The sequence below is a fragment of the Chiloscyllium punctatum genome, chromosome 12, assembly GCF_047496795.1.
Source record: "Chiloscyllium punctatum isolate Juve2018m chromosome 12, sChiPun1.3, whole genome shotgun sequence".
Classification (NCBI taxonomy): domain Eukaryota; kingdom Metazoa; phylum Chordata; class Chondrichthyes; order Orectolobiformes; family Hemiscylliidae; genus Chiloscyllium; species Chiloscyllium punctatum.
This window is the reverse complement of record NC_092750.1, coordinates 19,198,213-19,219,237: the sequence shown is the minus strand read 5'-3', so window position 1 is coordinate 19,219,237 and position 21,025 is coordinate 19,198,213. Positions and strand designations below refer to the sequence as shown.

The 21,025-nt window shown below is 42.0% G+C and overlaps 1 protein-coding gene across 1 annotated transcript in view; it reads left to right on the top strand.

Moving 5' to 3' along the window:
- Positions 1–21,025, top strand: part of LOC140483647 (copine-9-like) — a 404,134-nt gene that overhangs the window by 23,622 nt on the left and 359,487 nt on the right. The gene's annotated exons all lie outside the window — the stretch shown is intronic.

Here is a 21,025-nt window from a genome sequence, read left to right as displayed (position 1 = left end):
CACCTTTTTTTAATAAAGCCTTAAGTTATCTCATAAATGTGACTTGAAAGAAATTCTGGGGTTTGCATATTAATGAATCAAAACCTGCAACCCAATTTAAAAGATGGCAGACTTAACAGCAGTCTAGGTTTGTTCAATATATCGCGTCAGTTGCATGACAATGTGATCTTTTGCTTTAAATTCTGTGTCCTATGATCCTGTCCTACTAACTACCTGATGAAGGAGCAGTGCTCCAAAAGCTTGTACTTTCAAGTAAACCTGTTGGACTATAACCTGGTCTTGTGTAATTTTTAACTCTGATTATATTAAGCCATAAACTGACAATGTACAAACGTATTTCTCCAGTAACACAGGGCCACCCAACAGATCTTGCATAAATATAAATCCTTTTGAATTGTTCTCATAGACCTAACTAAACTGGAAATTTCAATATATTGATATTTTCATTTATGCTGTCTAGTAAGACTACATTGCAGTATGTGCCAAGAAAACCATAAATTGCCATCTTTTAACTGAACAGATACTCTAAGGTGTGCCATGGCTTTACTCAATAGTGATGGAAAATCTAAATCTCTTAATCTCAAAGGTATCTGAAATAACTCCACAGAAACTGGTAACCTGTCGCTAAATCATCCATTATTTACATATGCACAGTACATGGATTCTAACCAGCTAGCTCCAAGCTAGTCCCTCAAGTAAGGAGAATCCCTGAACCTCATCTTTATCTGTGTCAGCCAGGGCTCCTGATGGGCCCAGGTTAACAGCTCCAGTTAGGAACCTCATATTCAATGAGATTACTTGACCAACCTCGTTCCAATTACTACAGTATCATTAGCTCCAATAATCATCAACAAATCAAGAGTAAGTAGGTGGTTTGGTGGAGAATCTTTCACATGGCAAGTACTCAATCTACATTCCATTATCAAAGGGTGGTGGACGGAGAGACAGAATGAAGCTATTTTAATTTATTCATTCATGCTGGTCGAAAGATAACGATGGAACCTTTTTTTAGAGTTAAACTGGTTAAATCTGATTGGTCAAGTAGACAGTTACCAAAGAGGGATAGAGGCCTAATGTCAGTTAGTCGTTGAACAGCTGCTGTTAGGGACTATGTTTTAACTCCCCAGTAATTTTAAAAAATATTCATTTCTAAACTAGCACAAGGGAAGAAAAAATTTATAGCCACAGGAGAAGGAGCTGATGTGCGAATAAGGATGATGAATTTCTACTTTCTACTAATTGCCAGCTTTTGGTTAATGGTACAAGAGTAAAAGTTAAAGTAAATTAAAGTAATTAAAATTACAGTAAGTACAGCAATTTGAAAGTATAAGTTAAGGAATGGCAGGGCAGGGTAGCTCAGCAAAGCAGGATGCTCAATCTATGACATGTGGAGAGTTGTGGATTCTGCTCATGACCATGACGAGCCCATGTGTGGCTTGTGCCCGGGCTTTCAGAGGTTGGGCAGCTCTGGAGTCACTGGTTTGCATCTGTGAGGCAGACAACTATGGGGATAGTATGTTCAGAAAGGCGGTCACACCAGAGGTTAAGGGCAAGCAGGTGGATCGGGAATAGTGACCACTAGGAAGTCCAAGAGAAGTAGACAGTTAGTGCAGATGTCTATGGTTTTCCAATTTGGATATTGATGATAGTGATGGATCTGTGAGCAGTGAAGCAAGGGCAAAGCCCATGGCACCATGGGCAACCCAGGAGGGGAGGAAGAAAATCCAACGGTAATTGCTTATTTGGGAGAACGACCAGGTCTTCCTGCAGTGACTCCACAATGGTGTGTGGCCTCACTGGTGTTCGGGTCATGGATATCCCAGACTGCAGGACAGTCTTCTGGGGAGGTCAAACAACCAGATGATGTGGTCCATCTGAATACTAACAACATTGATAGGAAGGGGCATGTGAGCCTGTAATTGCAATATAATGGGCTATGAAGAAATCCAGCATTCAGTCCACTAAAATAGTAACCTCTGGATTAACCCCAGTGCCGTGTGCCAGTGAATACAAAAATAGTAAGGTAAGACACATGAATGCAAGAAGAAGAGATTTAGATTTCTGGCACTGATCTTAGAGAGTGGCACCCATACAAGATAGAAGAATGGCATCTGTACTGAGCTGAGACTGAGTTCCTTGCAGGGCGGTTTACTGGTTCTGTTGGAAGGGTTTAGGCTAACTTAGCATAACTATGGGATCCAGGAGAGAATATAAGAAAGTAATACTAGGGTGCACAAGATGCTGGGAGAGGCGGAAAACACAAAAAATACAGAATAGTAAGTTAATTGGTGAAGTTGGAGGAAGGGAGAAAGTAATAAATCAATAAAGCCTAAATCAGGGATACAGTGCATGTATGTGAATTCATGTAGTACAGTTAATAACTCTGGGCAGTTGCATGCGCAGATTACCTTGTGCAATTATGATATTGTGATGAGACCTACTTAAAGAAGGGCAGATTTGGCTAATATTTAGTCTTGATTAAAAAGTCTTCAGAACGGATAAGAAAGGGGAAAAAAGGAGGCACTTTTGATTTAGGAGACCATTTCAGTCTGGACACCAAGAATGTTTCAGAGGGTTCAAGAACAGTATAAATTTGTCTAGAGCAAAGGAATAGGAAGGGTGTAGTTACATTTCTTGAAGTAAAATATAGATCACCAGATGGTGGGAAGAATATAGAGGAATAAATCTGCAAGGAAATTACAGAGATGTGCAGCCATCATAGAAAATTGGAGACTTTAATTACCATTTAATCAACTGTGATAGTGGTTGTTTAAGGGACAGTGAGGGACAAGCATTCCCAGATTGTGTTCAGGAGAATTTCCTACAGAAGTATGTATCCAGTCCAACTCGGAAGGAGACATAGCTAGACTTGATTCTTGGAACTGAGGTGGGCCAAATGGATCAAGTGACAATGGGAGAACATTTATAGGACAATGATCATTATATCATAAAGCTCAGGACAGTGGTAGAAAATGATATTGGCCAATCCTGAGTAAGCATAACTAATTGGCGTAGAGCAGACTCCAATCGGGCAAGAACAGAACTGGACTGGATACATTGGAATGAAAGATTGGCATGAAAACAGACACTGAACAATAGGCTATCTTCAAAGAGGAGATGGTTAGAGCACAGTCAAGGTGTAAGCAAAGGGAAAGATAACACAAACAAATTCAGAGGTCCATGGAAAACAAAGAAGATAGAAATGATGCTAAAGAATAAAAGGTGGGTTTAGGATAGGTATCAGTCGGAAAATATAATTGAGGATTCCTGATGAAGGGCTTTTGTCCAAAACATAGGTTTTCCTGTTCCTTGGATGCTGCCTGACCTGCTGTGCTTTTCCAGCACCACTCTAATCTAGATTGAGAATCAAGCTGAGTACATAAAGTTCAGGAGGGAGCTGAGAAAATCAAAGAAGCAAAGAGAGATTATGAAAAAAGACTGTCAGTTAACATGGACGGAGATTCTAAAGTTTTCCATAAGTACATCAATAGTAAAAGCTTGATAAAAAGAAGTGGAGCTGATTCAGGCAAAAATAGAAGACTTACAATTTGAAGTAAAAGGCCTAACTGAGGTCTTAAATAAATATGTTGCATTTGTCATTATCTTTGAGATAGATGCTGCCATGTCATAGTGATAGAAGAGGAAGCTCAGTCACTGTAAGATTTTGAAGTTGATCTGGAAGAGGTATTGGATAAGCTGTCAGTCTATAAAGTGATGAGACTCTCAACCAAATCAGATGCATCCAACAGCATTATGAAAGTGAGAGTGGAAATTGCTGCAATTATCTTTCAATATTCTCTGAATGCAAGGGGGTGGTGCAGGAAGATTGTAGATTTATAAACAGTACACCTTTGTTCATAAAAAAGTTGTAAAGTTTTGGTCCCTCAATGACAAACCAGTCTGTTAACTTTAGTGGTGGAGAATCTTGTAGAAAGCATTATTCAGAATAAAATTAATTAATGTGGATTGATTATGAAAGTTCAGTATGCGTTTGTTAAGGGAAAATTTTGTCTAACTAGCCTGCTGGACTTTATTGAAGAGGAGCAGAGGCTGATGGTCAGGCTGATGAAGGGAAGGCTGTTAACATGTTGTACATGGACTTTCGAAAGGTATTTAATACAGTATTATGCAATAAACTTGTGAGGAAATTTATAGCTTATGGAAGACAAACGACAGTAACAACTGAGATACAAAACTGGCTCAGGGATAGGAAATAGAGAGTCATGGTTAAAAGGTATTTATTAGGTTGGAAGAAGGTGTATGGTGGTGTATAGAAACTGCAGAAACACTTCGAGCTCTATAAGACTCAATTAACTTGTTAAATACTCAACTGAATAATACACGCTTTTAAGTTCTGGAGAGATCTCAATCATTGGCTTTCACTACCCTGGGTTCTGTAACTAATCCCAAATAGTATTATGCAGGAGAGTTGGCAGCTGGCCAGGCTGGAATTCTTCTCAATGTCTTCACCACCCCTCCTGATATAGGATACCTCATGCAGTGTCATTCTCTGGAGTCCTGTTTAAGTCAGGGTTTCCTAAGCTGCTTTTTATAGAGTTCAGACCTGCCAAGTTGACATTCCGATTTCCTTATTTGGAATTGCTTATGAAACTTGTCCAATTCCAAATGGTTTTACCAAGTGGTTTTACATAGCTAGCAATTCTCAAATTCCGGTGGTTTCTGTAAATCCTTCTTGCTTTCATGGTCTCAGTCATAACTCAGCTCCCTGATTGGTCTTCAAGGTAGCTGGAATGCCACTCTATTCATTACTCCTAACTCCAGCTTGAACTTGAGCGTGGTAACCTATTTACCGTAGAGAACTGCTTCCTACAATGTCTTCTGTCTAGCTTGCAGTTATATTGTTCTAGTCCATTGTAAAATCTCATATTGATTCCTATACCTTCAGCCTTATCCAAAGGTCCCAGACTTCCCCAGAGATCTTGGAATCCTTGCATTCCTGATATGTATCTAAATGATCCTAGATCTTAAGGCGGCATGGTGCCTCACAGTGCCAGTGACCTTGGTTCGATTCCAGCCTCGGGCGACTGTGTGGAGTTTGCACAATCTACCGTGTTTGCATGGGTTTCCTCCAGGTGCTCCAGTTTCCTCCCACAGTCCAAAAATGTGCAGGTTAGGTGAATTGGCCGTGCTAAATTGCCCGTAATGTTCAAGGATGTGTAGGTTAAGTGCATTGGTCAGGGGTAAATACAGGATAATAGAGTAGGGGAATGGGTCTGGGTGGGTTACTCTCCGGAGGGTTGGTGAGGACTTGTCGGGTCTAAGGGACTGTTTCCACACTGTAGGGATTCTATGATCTTGGTGTGCAAGGAAAAGTTAATGGGTGACATAAAATTTGGGAGAACTGTAAACTGTAGGGAGGACAATTTAGAACTTCAAAGGTATATTGACACATTGGAGGGATAGATGGATAGGTGGAAGGTGACGATCAATGCAGAAAAGTATGAGGTGGTATACTTTGGAGAGACAATGTAACATAAAGGATACCATTCTGAAAAATCTGCAGGAGTATATACGTCCATAAGTCATTAAAGATGGCAGGATAATTGAGAGAGCTGTTAATAAAGTAGGCAGTATTTCATAAATAGGGACATAAAGGATATGATGAGCATGTAAAATACACTGGTTAGACTTAACGTGGAGTATCTTACACAGATCTGGACACCACAGGGATGTCATTGCATTGGAGAGAGCAGAGAGGTTTATGTGAATGGTTCCAGAGATGAGATGCTTCAGTTACGAGGAAAGATTGGCAACGTTGGGTCTGTTTCCCTTAAAGAGGAGAAGATGAAGAGAAGATTTAATTGAAGTTTTCAAAACCATGAGGGGACTGAACAGAAGGCACAGATTTGAAATATTTTACAAAAAAAGCGAATGCAAGGTTAGAGGACATTATTTTGACACAGCAAGTAATTAAAGTATAGAATATACAGCCTGGAAGACTAGTGGAAGCAGGTTGAATTAAGATATTCAAGAGAATAATGGATGTCTATGTAAATAGGTACAACATGCAGGATTAAGGAAAAATGGCAGTAGATTGGTAATAAGCTAAAATGCCAGAGACTCAGTGCAAACATGATGGGCCAAATGACCTTCTCTTTTACCATAGCAATTTTGTAATTTTGCGGTATTCTTGCAAATGTCCTGATGAGTGCAAGACAAAAAACTTTGACAAAATATTTATATTTTCCCAATAATACTCAGCTCCTGCACTATGAAATGACTATTCGATGTTCAAAACCTTTTAGATGTGTCTAATATTAGAAACTCACAAATTCACTTTGGGAGCACAGTCTGTATTTGTGGATAGGTCTGGTTTTCAGCACAATGTTTTTGAAACCAGGCATTAGAAATCTCAGAAATGCAATTTGTACTGGATGCAATAGGCTCTTAAAATTCCTTGGTATGTTGCACTGGTTTGGCCAATGTTGAGGAATGTTCACTAAAAGATACTAATGGAAACTAACAAAAACATCCTGCCCAGTGACTCTCACTTTGTTTGGTAATTAGCCCTCATAAAGATATAAAAAGACCTAAGAGGCAACTTTTTCACGCAGACGGTGGTACGTGTATGGAATGAGCTGCCAGAGGAAGTGGTGGAGGCTGGAACAATTGCAACATTTAAAAGGCATTTGGATAGGTTTATGAATAGGAAGGGTTTGGAGGGATATGGGCCGAGTGCTGGCAGGTGGGACTAGATTGGGTTGGGATAGCTGGTCGGCATGGACGGGTTGGACCGAAGGGTCTGTTTCCACGCTGTACATCTCTATGACTCTATAAATCTCTATGCTAACCAGCTGAGTAATCACCATAAAGAAATAAGTGTTGAATTTAACATTGCTGAACTATTACAAGTTAGCAAATTGACTTTAGGCAAAACAAGCAGAATGCAAGTGATTATGCTTACCCACTGATATTCACCTCCTTGCTGCCAGTTAGAGATGATACCAGCAAACAGTTCTTGTAATATGCCAATTGGCCATTAAACAATACTTAGCTCCCAGATCCTTAAAGTGGAGGAATCTCATTTGCATATGGATATAAAATGAGCTAAAATTATATTTTTAGCATCCAGTCATAGATTTTATTTAAACAACAAAAAGTCAACGATATGCCCCAAAAAGCCTTAGCTCCTGAACAACTAATACGTTGCTGTAAAAGAACTGCACTGTTTTATCCATAAGGTCATGCATTTCAGTTCACCATCCATGCACAGCAAACTGATGTGCCATATGTCAATAAGGTCAACTCCTTTTTTACATAGTCTGTTGGGCTGAGTGAAGGAACCTATAACAGGAGCTGTCTATTCATCGAAAAGAGGCCTTTATGTGTTTTAGTCAGTAATAGCTGAAGAGTTTTAGGATAATTGGGCCATTGAGGAATGAGTCACTCAACAAATGTGCATTCCCAGAGTTCCCTTTGAAGTGTTGACAGTGATTAAGGATCTTTTTTAATATGTTTATTTGTTGATCAGGTGGTAGCTTTTGAATGCAGATTTATCGTTGTCGCATATTATGTGCTTATAATTAAGACAAGTGGCAGTGCACCATTCGAAATATAATTATACTTTAACTCTTTAAGCACTAGCACTTTCAGCAGCATATTTTATATGTAGGGTATTGAAGACTAGTAATGGGGAAATTTCCAGTTGCACTTTCTGTTTTATTTTCAAAGCTCAACATTAGACATAAATGTAAAATCATTTTTGTAGATAATATCTTCCAGCTTAAAGAAGTTGATTAATTGTGATAACCTTATCTTGCAGAGAGAGTCTTCCTCCTTAGGCTCCCTGTAAAGATCTTTAACAAAGGAATTTATTAGGTGGTCTTCCTTAGAAGGGCACAGTTTTCACAAAGAGTAACAAAAACCATATTAATTGATACGACATTTTGTACATTCAGTAAGAATCATCGTAGTAAACATAATTCAATGTTTTTTTTGTCTCTTCTCACTCACAGCAACAAAATAAAATGTTGCTGTCTTTCACTGTCACTGGGTTGCAAACTGGAACTCCATTGCTTACAGGACTAGTATGTACCTACATCTCAATGACAGTAGCAGTTCCAGCTCACTACCCCCTCCTCAAAGGCAATTAGGAATGGGAACAAATGTTGGTTTTTAGGGCTAAGAGATCTTAGATTAGATTATTTACAGTGTGGAAACAGGCCCTATGGCCCAACAAGTCCACACCGACCTGCCGAAGCGCAACCCACCCAGACCCGTTCCCCTACATTTATCCCTTCACCTAACACTGCGGGCAATTTAGCATGGCCAATTCACCTAACCTGCACATTTTTGGACTGTGGGAGGAAACTGGAGGAAACCCATGCAGACACGGGGAGAACGTGCAAACTCCACACAGTCAGTCGCTTGAGGCGGGAATTAAACCCGGGTCTCTGGTGCTGTGAGGCAGCAGTGCTAACCACTGTGCCACCGTGCCACTCTTATCTAGGATTTGTGCAGCAATGGTGTGAAGAAGGTAAAGTTGAAATTAGTCAATGAAGACTTCTTACCGAATCTGCCCTCTGATGGCCCTTGCAGTTGGTATGAGGGCATGAGCTTGTTTGCATCATAGACAAGTGAAGCTTCTTTGAAATAGAAGCTCTTCCCTTTCAATCTCTCAGCAGCTCCTGGGTTGGTAATTTCAGTGCCCGTCTGTGCTGTTGTGGCACCCTGCACCCAGGAAGCCAATCGTTCTGTACAATTCTTAGCTGTCTGCTGTCTAGTATGCTGGTGCAAAAGTGAATGAATACTGGCTTTTGGGTGCAAGCACTGATAACTCCCTATGAAGTGCTGCACAGACCCACTGTTATAATTGCCATTGAGAGAGCAAATCTTCACTTTGAAGTTGAAAAACAGGGCCAACCATCCATTGAAAAGATCCAGCAGTCACAGGATCAGTTTATTATGATTCTCATAGAATTGATATGACTTGTGGCACACTGGGGAGGGTAACTTGATTACCTCGATTCTCCTTGTTTCAACATATGTCTGCTGCACACCTCCTGCATTATGATAACATAGATTGTATGTATCTCAAGGATAAACCATCCTTTAAACTCTTCTTTAACGTCATTTGATTTTAAGTTGAGTGGGAGGACAGAGGCCTCAAAGTTAATTCCTGGAAATGGAGTGAAGTACCAAGTGAAAATAAAATGTAGGAGTCAGTGATTCACACAATGTAAAGGAAGGGATCAGAAAAATAACAATCAGTATTGTACTTCAGTGCCCTCTTCAGTTATCTAACTCTTATACTTACCTAAGGTGTTAACAGTAGGAGAAAGTGAGGACTGCAGATGCCAGAGATGAGAGTCAAAAAATGTGGCGCTGAAAAAACACAGCAGGTCAGGCAGCATCTGAGGAGCAGGAGAGTCGACGTTTTGTGCATAAGCCCTTCATCAGGAAAGTGTTACAGTAAGCAGCTAGGCCTTGGAAAACGTTACACCAATTGCACTCAGTTGCATCAAGGCTCATGAACTCACAAAATATCTGAACAGTTGAACAATGTATTTGTGCAAACAATACCTGAGAGAACTTGAGAGGTATAGATTTGCACTGTTAAAAAAAAATCAAGAAAATTTACATTTACCACATCAATGGCAAAATGACATTGTGTGCCCAAAATCAAAACTCCTCAACACGATGCTAGTGTACCAATAACATACGTCCTTTAGGGAACCAAGGGATTCACAGTCTACAATACAGTAAGACAGATATAAGGGTTATCCCTTTGTAACCTATTTGGACATATGACCTTAATTAAAGGGGTGATCCAATTCCAGAGCAGTCCTAGATGTAGGAGATACAAGTATAGTGAAGAAGCACGTTTATGGGAGAGACAGAGTGAGTTGATTTCTTGCTGTCTGTGGGGTGCTGAGGTCTAGTAAAATCTAAACAAACGTTTCAACAACCATTTTGACAAATGGTAAATCACAGGCACATTTACAGCACATCTGATAACCTTTATGCCATTTCAGAGCCAAAATGGAAGAAACATAGAAACAGATTTAATGGGGGAACAATACACATACAAATGTTCCAGAAACCAACCTTCAAGTACATATTCCTGGAGAATATTTAGAGATAAAGACTTGGCCCTCATGTTGCACTTCATCTTCACTTGAATTTGTTTTAATCAAGCTGTTCTTTCCATTCAATCAACTGGGAGTTATTGACAGTGACATTGGCAGATGGGCATTTAATGTATTCATGAAATGTTACCCTGTGTGCTATTATAACCTCTAATAAAATTGGATGCAATATTATGTTACATAATGAGATTAAACATTCACCACTCTTCAAATATTTCCAGCTCAGGTTTGGGATTCTCTGTTGGGGAGTGACCTTACAGTGGAGAATAAGGCTATAGATAAGTTAATCCAGAATTATTAATTTAAATCAAAGTGTTGGTGTGGATAAATCTTCAAATGGTAATGTTAGGACTGATATCAGAAAATTCTCTGTCATACGAAAAGTGATCAACATTTGGAATAATTTTCAAATACAGCAGCGGAGGAGGCAAAATCAGCAGTATTACCTCAATGCTGATGCCACACTGAAAATAGATTAAGATGTATTTGGCTGTCTGAATTAAGGTGGGTCACATTGTGTGTAGCAGGATGTAGAAATGTACTTGGACTCCCCCAAGTGCAAGGTACCATTGACTGCACATACGGAAAGGGGGTGTGATATTACAATACTGCAAATTCATTGATGGGAAGAGAATCCATTCAATTCACAAGTAAGTTCCAAAGTTGATAAATTCTGGAGCACTCTTGGGTACCTGGAGTGTTTGAGGATTCAGGTGCCATACATGGCTAGCTACTCATAGAACCATAGAATCTCTGCAGTATGGAAGCAGGCCATTCACTCCATTGAGTGCACATCCAGCATCCCATCCAGGCCCACCCCCTCTCCCTGTAACCCTGCATTTCCCTGTGCTAATCCACCCAACCTGCACATCACTGAACTGTGGGAGGAAACCGGAGCACCCAGAGGAAACCCACAGTCAGAGTGAGAACGTGCAAACTCCACACAGACAATTGTCAGAAGGTGGAATTGAACCCGGGTCCCTGACACTGTGAGGCAGCAGTGCTAACCAATGAGGGATAATGGCTATTCACTGCGCCTATAAAATCACCCACAGCACAGGTTTAATGCTGCTCCAATCATTGTGCATTGGACTAGACTGCATCTGAAGGCTCTCTTGGCATTCTCTACTTAGTGGGGAAAGTGAGGACTGCAGATGCTGGAGATCAGAGCTGAAAATGTGTTGTTGGAAAAGCGCAGCAGGTCAGGCAGCATCCAAGGAACAGGAGAATCGACGTTTCGGGCATGAGCCCTTCTTCAGGAATGAGGAAAGTGTGTCCTGCAGGCTAAGATAAAAGGTAGGGAGGAGGGACTTGGGGGAGGGGCATTGGAAATGCGATAGGTGGAAGGAGGTTAAGGTGAGGGTGATAGGCCGGAGTGGGGGTGGGGGTGGGGGCGGAGAAATCAGGAAGAAGATTGCAGGTAAGGAAGGTGGTGCTGAGTTGAGGGATTTGACTGAGACAAGGTGGGGAGAGGGGAAATGAGGAAACTGGAGAAATCTGAGTTCATCCCTTGTGGTTGGAGGGTTCCTAGGCGGAAGATGAGGCGCTCTTCCTCCAACCGTCGTGTTGCTATGGTCTGGCAATGGAGGAGTCCAAGGACCTGCATGTCCTTGGTGGAGTGGGAGTATTGAGCCACGGGGTGGTTGGGTTGGTTGGTCCGGGTGTCCCAGAGGTGTTCTCTGAAACGTTCTGCAAGTAGGCGGCTTGTCTCCCCAATATAGAGGAGGCCACGTCGGGTGCAGCAGATGCAGTAAATGATGTGTGTGGAGGTGCAGGTGAATTTGTGGCGGATATGGAAGAATCCCTTGGGGCATTGGAAGAAGTAAGGGGGGAGGTGTGGGCGCAAGTTTTGCATTTCTTGCGGTTGCAGGGGAAGGTGCCGGGAGTGGAGGTTGGGTTGGTGGGGGCTGTGGACCTGACGAGGGAGTCACAGAGGGAGTGGTCTTTTCGGAACGCTGATAGGGGAGGGTAGGGAAATATATCCCTGGTGGTGGGGTCCGTTTGGAGGTGGTGGAAATGACGACGGAAGATACGATGTATTTGGAGGTTTGTTGGGTGGTAGGTGAGGACCAGTGGGGTTCTGTCCTGGTGGCGATTGGAGGGGCGGGGCTCAAGGGCGGAGGAGCGGGAAGTGGAGGAGATGCGGTGGAGGGCATCGTCGATCATGTCTGGGGGGGGATATTGCAGCCTTTGAAGAAGGAGGCCATCTGGGTTGTACGGTATTCTCTACTTAGTACCTACCTGCTTGCTCACAGCACCTATGCCTTGCCTTGCCTTGCTGTGCCAAATAGTACAATCACACAACCAGGCAGCCTTGGTCAAAGAGTCAAACATCTTGCTATATAACAGTGTCTTATTTCAATCTGACACCTGCACCATGTGCCAGCAGTATATGTGGCAAACACTACAAATGGAGCAGGCATGCGGCTATCCCTGAGGGGCGTGATCCTCACCAAAGTCCATGAAGATGTCCAATAGCCAGGGGGTCCCAGCACAGTAAATCAAGGCAGCCTCCTATACCTCAGTGCCTCTCTCAGAGTGTTCTCATTCAGGGGCTGTATGCTTCTGTAATCCAAGCAATGGGTCACACTCTACCCTGTGGCTCAACAAGACCCTGTCCTGTGGGTTAAGGTTAATATGGTCAGGGGTCTAGGTGCATCTCATCTGGGTTGGTCCAGCTGAGTTGAATAAGGGGCTGGGCCACAGTCAGTCTATTGGGTCTGCTCACAGAAACTAATGGGAAAGGGGCTGGGAGCTGGGACAGGTAATGAAACGCAGCACGTGAGTCTTCAAGACGAGGTCTGCAGGCTGAGGGCAAGGGGTGTGACAGTATCTGTAAAAGGGAATTACAGTGAAATATGAATAGGAAGGGAGGGTTGGGATCAGGCAAATCTACAGCCAGCAGCACTCCAGATTCAAAGGTGGGGTGGTGAATGACTATACTTGACATAATCACCTCATATGGCAGGGGCTGGGTTTGGAAGGTGGCCAGGTACAGGTGCAAGTAGATAGTTTGGATGGGGACTGGGAATGTTACACAGCCTGTTGAGTGTATGGGCAGTGTTATCAAGAAGAGAATTGAGATGTGTCGAGCTCATTGAGATGTTGAGGTGGAAGCTGTAAGCCATTGGCTGAGGAGAACCAGCTGCCTCCTGGCACTGCCCTGGATCATTCTGTGGGTGTCAGATTTTCCCCATATCCCTGTCACCATGACTTTGGCCCTCAAGATGAATGGTGGGCGGTGATGGATTGCAGGTGTGTGCATCTCTCCAGGAGCTCCTCAGGATCCTGGGCCGTCAACCTCTCCACGATGCAGCCAGACAGTCTCATACGTACTGTACTGCTGCAGCTTCTGGGCAATGAGGGCCACTGCATCCCACAAACCCCTCTGCCACTGCTCCCTGTGTATGAGGATAAAGTCCCTGATTGTCTACACTACAGAGTCCCCTTCTGATGGGGAGCTGAGCAGGTGCCTGGTCTCCAGTAGTCCTTCGAGTGCCATTGCCTGGGGCATTCCTTCCTTGGCCACTTGCTGAGAGGTACTCATCTGTTTGTGCTCCCACACTCACTAAGCCTAATATACTCACTGAGGTGCCTATATCTGAGCTGGTGTGGGTGCAGGAGATAGTCTTTCTGATGGCTCATCCAAGGCCTTCATACACTTGTCCTCAGAGAGAAAGGAGGTGGTTCTGGGGGACTGTGGCCTATAATGAGAGAAAGGGTGGAACTGAGTGAGATGGGAGTGAGCGGAATGCCTGTTCGCCCTGGTGCAGGTGGTGAGGTGTTCTGAAGCAGTAAGGAGGCAGGGCAGAGCCCACGCAGTGTTAATGGTGTGACAACTTGGGGTCAGTGAGAGAGGGTGATAGAAGATGTTGCAGGCATTAGTGAAAGTGGCAGAGCGTGAGGCTTGGTGGGAGTTGGGTGCAGTAGCAAAGATACAGTGAGCGTGAGGTAGCAGAGAACTTACCCTGGCACAGCGGAGATGGCCACTGATCTTCTTACAGCACTGCTGGCCATTCCTCCACCACTTGGAGATGGCACTGACCCAGGGGCAACCTTAAATCAGCTTCCAGAGTTGGTGATGTGGCCTGGTTTGCCTTTCTCCAGGAAGAAGATGCCCCTCCTCAGCATCACACCCTCGACCAGGACCTCATAGGACTGTTCCAGGAATCCTTAATGTTGCAAGTTAGCCCAAAGCTACTGAAGATCTATTTCCTGACACACACTAATACTAAGAATGAATGATTCATGAGAGAAGTGCTGGATAAATTTCAAAACAAGAATTAATTGCATTGTAAGATAAGGGATGTATGAGGATGAATCTTTCAATTAATGATTAGGTGACAATTGTGATGGGAAGAGGTGGTGTTTTGGTGTTATATAAGACAGTTAGCATGCATTAGAAGGTCTATAGCTCCCTTAACCAGAGAGTGTACTGAAGAGTTGGTCATACAAGGATCTTTCTCAGAAGAATTTGATAGTACCCAGGCTGTATAGGGAGGAAAAGGATTATGTAATGACATGATATTATTGTCTGTCCTGGTGAAGTATTTTCTTTCCTTTCTGCACAGTCAGCCCTGAGTGTATGGAGATGGTGGGCAGTGCCAGTGCTCGCTCTTTTCAGGTGGGCCAGTTGGTGTTTGTGTCCAGCTTGGCAGAACAGAAACCCAGGTGGATAAGATGTAACTTTCTGTTGTGTCAACTCTTGTTGTTACTAGCATCAAGGAAATTCAAGGTTATAGGGTCCTCTCCCCAAATCTATTGCAGATATTTTCTTATAAACCTCAGGTATGAAATATGCTTAAATAGGGTTTATAACGTAGACATAGAGTGGATGATTCCCCTTGTGGGACAATCTAGAATGTAAAATGAAGGAGTTGATCATTGACTTCAGGAAGAGGAGTGGAGAGCACACCCCTGTCTGCATCAATGGTGCTGAGGTGGAGATGGCTGAGGACCATCAAGTTCCTGGGAGTGAGGATCACCAACAATCCATCCATCCCAGCTTAGAAGTCAAGAAAATACAACAATGCCTGTACTTCCTCGGGAAGCTAAAGAAATTCGGCATGTCCACAAAGATTCTTACCACTCTTTATGGATGCATCATAGAAAGTGTTCTATCTGGATGCGACACAGCATGTTATGACAACTGCTTAAGACCACAGGAAACTACAGAGTCATGAATGCAGCCCAATCCAACATGCAAACCAGCCTTCCATTCATTGACTCTATCTGTACTTCCCACTGCCTCGGGAAAGCAGCTAACATAACCAAAGACCCCTCCCACTGTGGGTATACTCTCTTTCACCTTCTTCTGTCAGGCAGAAGATATAAAGGTTTGAATACACTGACAAACAGATTCAAAAACAGCTTCTTTCCCACTATTATCAGACTTTTGAACAGACCTCTCAAATGTTAATTTTGATCTTTCTCCTCATACCTTTTCTGTAGCTGTAACACTGTACTCTGTTCTGCTGTCCTGGTGCACTTTGTATGGTATCTGGCTGTATAGCATGCAAAATAACACTTTCTACTGCATCTCAGTAAGTGACGATAATAAATCAAACTCAAGCTCAAACTCAAATCTCTAATGAGAGATCATAATTTTAGACTAAGGGGCGGCAAAGTGGAAACAGAGAAGAGGAGGAATTACTTATCTCAATACATTGTGAATCTGTGTAATTTACTTCCCCAGAGTATAGTGGATGCCAGGACACTGAATAAATGTGAGGAGGAGTTGGCCAGATTTTTAAATTAGTAATAGGTTAAAGGGTTATGGGGAGGAGGCAGGAAATTGTAGTTGAGCCCAAGATGAGAGCAGACATGAACATATCAAATGGCAGAGCAGATTGAGGGGGCTGAGACTTTATGCCTGCTCCTCGTTCTAATGTTCTTAACCTATTCAGAGTTGTTATTACCCACTTCTTGAACCTAGACCTTTTGTTTAGATCAGAGTGCTGCTAGAAAAGCACAGCAGGTCGGGCAGCATCTGAAGAGCAGGAAAATCGACATTTTGGGCAAAAGCCCTTCATCAACCTAGACCTTCCAGCCCAAGAATGGTACCAAAGTGCCGCAAGACCCTACTACCCAAAACAATTGCATCAAACTTTGAGGTGCATCTCTCTTGTAATTTAAATTGAAACAGTTTGTTTTAAGTCAGGATGATTATGATCGAGTGAGAATGAAATATTACGCGCAGATATCAGCACTTTCCATTATTCAGCAATTTGAAGAGTCAAGGAAAGGTGAGAAGGATTATTAAAAAAAAAAGAGTTCTGGTATTAAATAAACTTAGAGATTGAGTCTTTTTTCTTTGGATGAAATACATAATCCAAGTCTATGAAATACTTAAAGTCATTAATGCTGTAGATGGAAGCAGGTTATTTGGCTAAAACCATGACTGTAGAGCAGGTAAACACAAATACAATTGACATTAAAGACTAGAAAGAGTTTCGCTTCCTACAAAGCAGCAGATAATTGGATGAAGCTTTCAAAGCAATGATGGACAAATATACTGTTAAAACCTAAACAAGTTCTCACCCCAAAAAAGTATTTGTGTTGCTGAGTAGGAGTTCTTCTACAGTGCTTGGTTCGCCCTTGTAGATTTCTGGCTATGAGATTATGAATTTTGAAATCCATCATTGCATGAATTAAATATAATTCAAGACTGAATATCTGGGCATTTATTTTACTTCAGAGATCAGAGAGAGATTTGATTGAGGTTTATTGTCTGAGAGGTTTCACCTATGATTATTTACCTCCCTCAAGACATTTAATTAACTGGACAGTTATGAAAATTATATGAAACTCATCAGAAACACATTTTTATTCCTTTTTGTCAACGCTGGCAGATATAGGAGAGTATCTGGCATTACCTCAGGAGACTGCTCTCTGACAGCAATGGATCTTGGCTGAGGTGACTTTGCAGAACCTCACCAGTGAAACCACACCATTCTTATTATTTGAGATAACTCAATAAATTCAGATTAGCATGGATGGCATTCTGTATCAATGGAACACCCCATCTTCAGGTCAGAACATAGAAAAAAAAAGCTATGCTTGGAGATGTCAACAGTGCAAATCATTCAGGATGCCTCCAAAGTGGGAATAAATTAGGAAGAAATATCCGATGGAATGCAAAATAATTTTGATTCTTTGTCATCATTTCAACGTTTTGTTATCCTGTTTGCTATCAAAATACAGTTTCCACAATCTGTGTCATATGCCCCAAATTTTGTAAAAATGTAATTCTATGGTAATGCCTTATCAAGTCAGGAGTGTAATGGAACGCTCCTCACTTTCCTGTATGGGTGCAGCTCCACTATGTGTGATACCATCCGGGACAAAGCAGCCCGCTTGATTGACACCTCTTCCATAAGCATCCATTCCCTCCACCATCAATGCTCAGTAGCAGCAGTGTGTACCATCTCTGTGATGTGCTGCAGAAATTTGCCAAAGATTCTCAGATAGCACCTTCCAAACAAAGTTATCTCTAGAAGGACAAGGGCAGCAGATACATGGGAACACCATCACCTGCAAGTTCCTTTCCAAATCGTTCACTATCATGACTTGGAAATTTGCTGCTGTTTCTTCACTATTGCTGGGTCAAAATCCTGGGATTCCTTCCCTAATGACATGGTGAGTCTACCTACAACACATCGACTGCAACAATTCAAGAAGGCCTCTCACCACCAACTTATCAAAGGAAACCATAGGTGAGCAATAAATGCTGGCTAGCCTGCAATGCCCATATCCTTCAAGTGAATTTAAAAGAAAATCAAATTTCACATGACAATCAATCAGCATTCTCTTCTCATTTAGTTCAAATTGTTGTTTCTTTTAAATTTTGGTATATTTGCAATTCTGGGCTAATGAGTGCAAGATGAACACTGATGACTGGACTCTCTAGCCTCAAATAATGCTGATCTTGCTAATATTGCTCTCACCCAGTGCACATCCTGTACAATATAACCTCTATACCTCTGTCTTAGTCTTACTGATTTGTACATGCTTGTTTAATATGATCTGCCTCTACTGCTCATTAGCGAATGTTTTCACTGTACTTCGGTATATGTGACAATAAATCAATCAATCAAAAAAGAACCTGTGTCTTTTGGCAGCAATATTCAAATATAATTTTCTCCTCAAGTTCAATATAAGTATTCTTCAAAAAATATACTTTTAAATTTTCAAATACTTCTGCTGTGGTTGATTAACCACCAGAGCTGTCAAGTTTGAAATTTCTGCATGGCTAATGTGTTCTCTTGACTGTAAAATAGGGGCAAGAATAGTATTACTTGAGACTTTGTCTTAAACAAAACTAGAAAGTGCTGGAGAAACCCAGCAGGTCTGGCAGTACCTATAGGGAGAAACACTGAGTTAAAGTTTTGAGTATATTGACTTTTCATCAGAATAGCTCTTATGTTTGGCCACATAACTCAAAACATTAACTGTATTTTTCTCTCGACAGGTGCTGCCAGATCTGCTGGATTTCTCCAGCACTCTCTGTTTTTGTTTCAGACTTCCAGCATCTGCAGTTCTTTACTTCTACTTTAACGAGACTTTGTTGAATCCATTTGTCTGATAGTTAAGCATCCAAATAACCAGATATCCTTATCTTTAAATGAGATAGGTGCAAAGAAAGGACAATAATTCTCCTGAATTGAGTTGCGAGCAGGTAGATCTGTGTTTCTGACTGCTCTTGGACTTGAAATAAACCTTTTGTCTCTCTTTGCCTTGAACTTTAATATATCTATTACCTGCTCATTGAGAGATACTCCCCCCACTTTCCATGGCCATTTTCCAAAAGCTGCAAGAAATCTGATTCCACTCTCCTGCAGAAAGCATTATGTTCAAGAGGATCTAATGCTGTAACGGTCTTCCAATCGCAATGCTTGTGTCCCTACTGTGTAGAATGAAGAAAATATTTAAGGAGCTTTCGAGATTAAATTATTACAATAAAAATGCAATGACAATTATATAAAGAGTGGAGCTCAGGCTTATAAGAAAGTATAAAGTATCCTTAAAGTTACTGCATTATTCTAGTTATGACTGCAATTACTGCAGAATGTATCATTCAGAGATTATTAAAACTTCGTCACCTGGGGAAGGCAAAGAAAGAATTCTAAGCAAGAATTTTAAATAATGAATGCAGAAGGACTTGGGAAAGAACAGTAGTTTCTGCCAGGGAATTAAAGATCACAAGCTGCCAGGCCAGATATGAGCATCACCTGCTTGATGGGCTAAAATAAAAATTGTAGAGGCAGATGTGACATTCACTCCCAATGCTGACTGCCATTTCTGCATGGCTTTTCTGAATTTTCAAAATTAAGATTGCACTAGGTATCTGGTGAACATATAGGGTTGCGATAGGTATTGCAATGGTGAATACTGTGTGATATAGGATATAAAATCGAGGTAGTGCAAGAGAGTTATGGAGTCATAGAGTCACAGAGATGTTCAGCATGGAAACAGACCCTTCGGTCCAACTCATCCATGCCGACCAGATATCCCAACCCCATCTAGTCCCACCTGCCAGCACCCAGTCCATATCCCTCCAAACCCTTCCTAGTCGTATACCCATCCAAATGCCCCTTAAATGTTGCAATTGTACCAGCCTCCACCACTTCCTCTGGCAACTCATTTCATACACCGTACCACCATCTGTGTGAAAAAGTTGCCCCTTAGGTCTCTTTTATATCTTTCCCCTCTCACCCTAAACCTATGCCCTCTAGTTCTGGACTCCCCTACACCAGGGAAAAGACTTTGTCTATTTATCCTATCCATGCCCCTCATGATTTTCTAAACCTCTATAAAATCACCCCTCAGCCTCCGACGTTCCAGGGAAAACAGCCCTAGCCTGTTCAGCCTCTCCCTATAGCTCAAATCCTCCAACCCGACCACAGCATTGTAAATCTTTTCTGAACCCTTTCAAGTTTCATAACATCCTTCCGGTAGGAAGGAGACCAGAATTGCATGCAATATTCCAAAAGTGGCCTAACCAATGTCCTGTACAGCCGTGACATGACCTCCCAACTCCTGTACTCAATACTATGACCAATAAAGGAAAGCATACCAAATGCCTTCTTCACTATTCTATCTACCTGCAACTCTACTTTCAAGGAACTATGAACCTGCACTCCAAGGTCTCTTTGTTCAGCACTTACAAACAAGATTTATTATAATATAAGTTCCAACATTGTTATATTATTTTTCTGTGATACTTGCAACAACTTTAACTTGGAGCAAGTTAGGGCTGAGTGGGGATGTAGGGTTATGGAGGGGAGGCTGTGTCATGGGAACTTAGCCTGTCACCTGAGCTATATTAAGTACAATCAGTGAATTCAATTCCTTTGAGCAGTGAACCCAAAGGAATTGTTCCTGGCGTAGATAGTCCTAGGAAAGAGTTTGGTTAAAGACTCTGGTGCTGGTGAGGCTGGAGCAAGGGAAGATAGGATCCCTGCTCCTCCTGGTTTTCGGAGATTCCACACAATTAAAACTTTATCAATGGCCTCTTTAGTCCACAAAATGGGACTTCCACCATATCAGTGTTGACCCTGCAGTCACCTGCCAAACTCATGAGTAAAAATGTTCTCCCTGTGAAGTGAGTCCTCTGCCCACGGCTGGGTTAATAACAGTTACAATGGGTGAAGCTCTTAAGTAGGCATTTTTTACCCAGTTGTGTGCCTCAGTTGATGGTGGAGTAGGAAGACTACCTACAGCCTTCCCACCACAGTGTTCGTAGGGGTCCAAGTGAGAAAATGGCAGGGAGCTCACCTGTCACCCTTCCCTCCCATTAAGTATTGTAGATTCCACTATAAGTTTCTTTTGGGATTCACTAATTGGCTTCAACATCCCTATAAAAAAAACAATGGACTGCAACTTGCAGCTTTTTCTCTCTTCTTTCAGCCTCATCT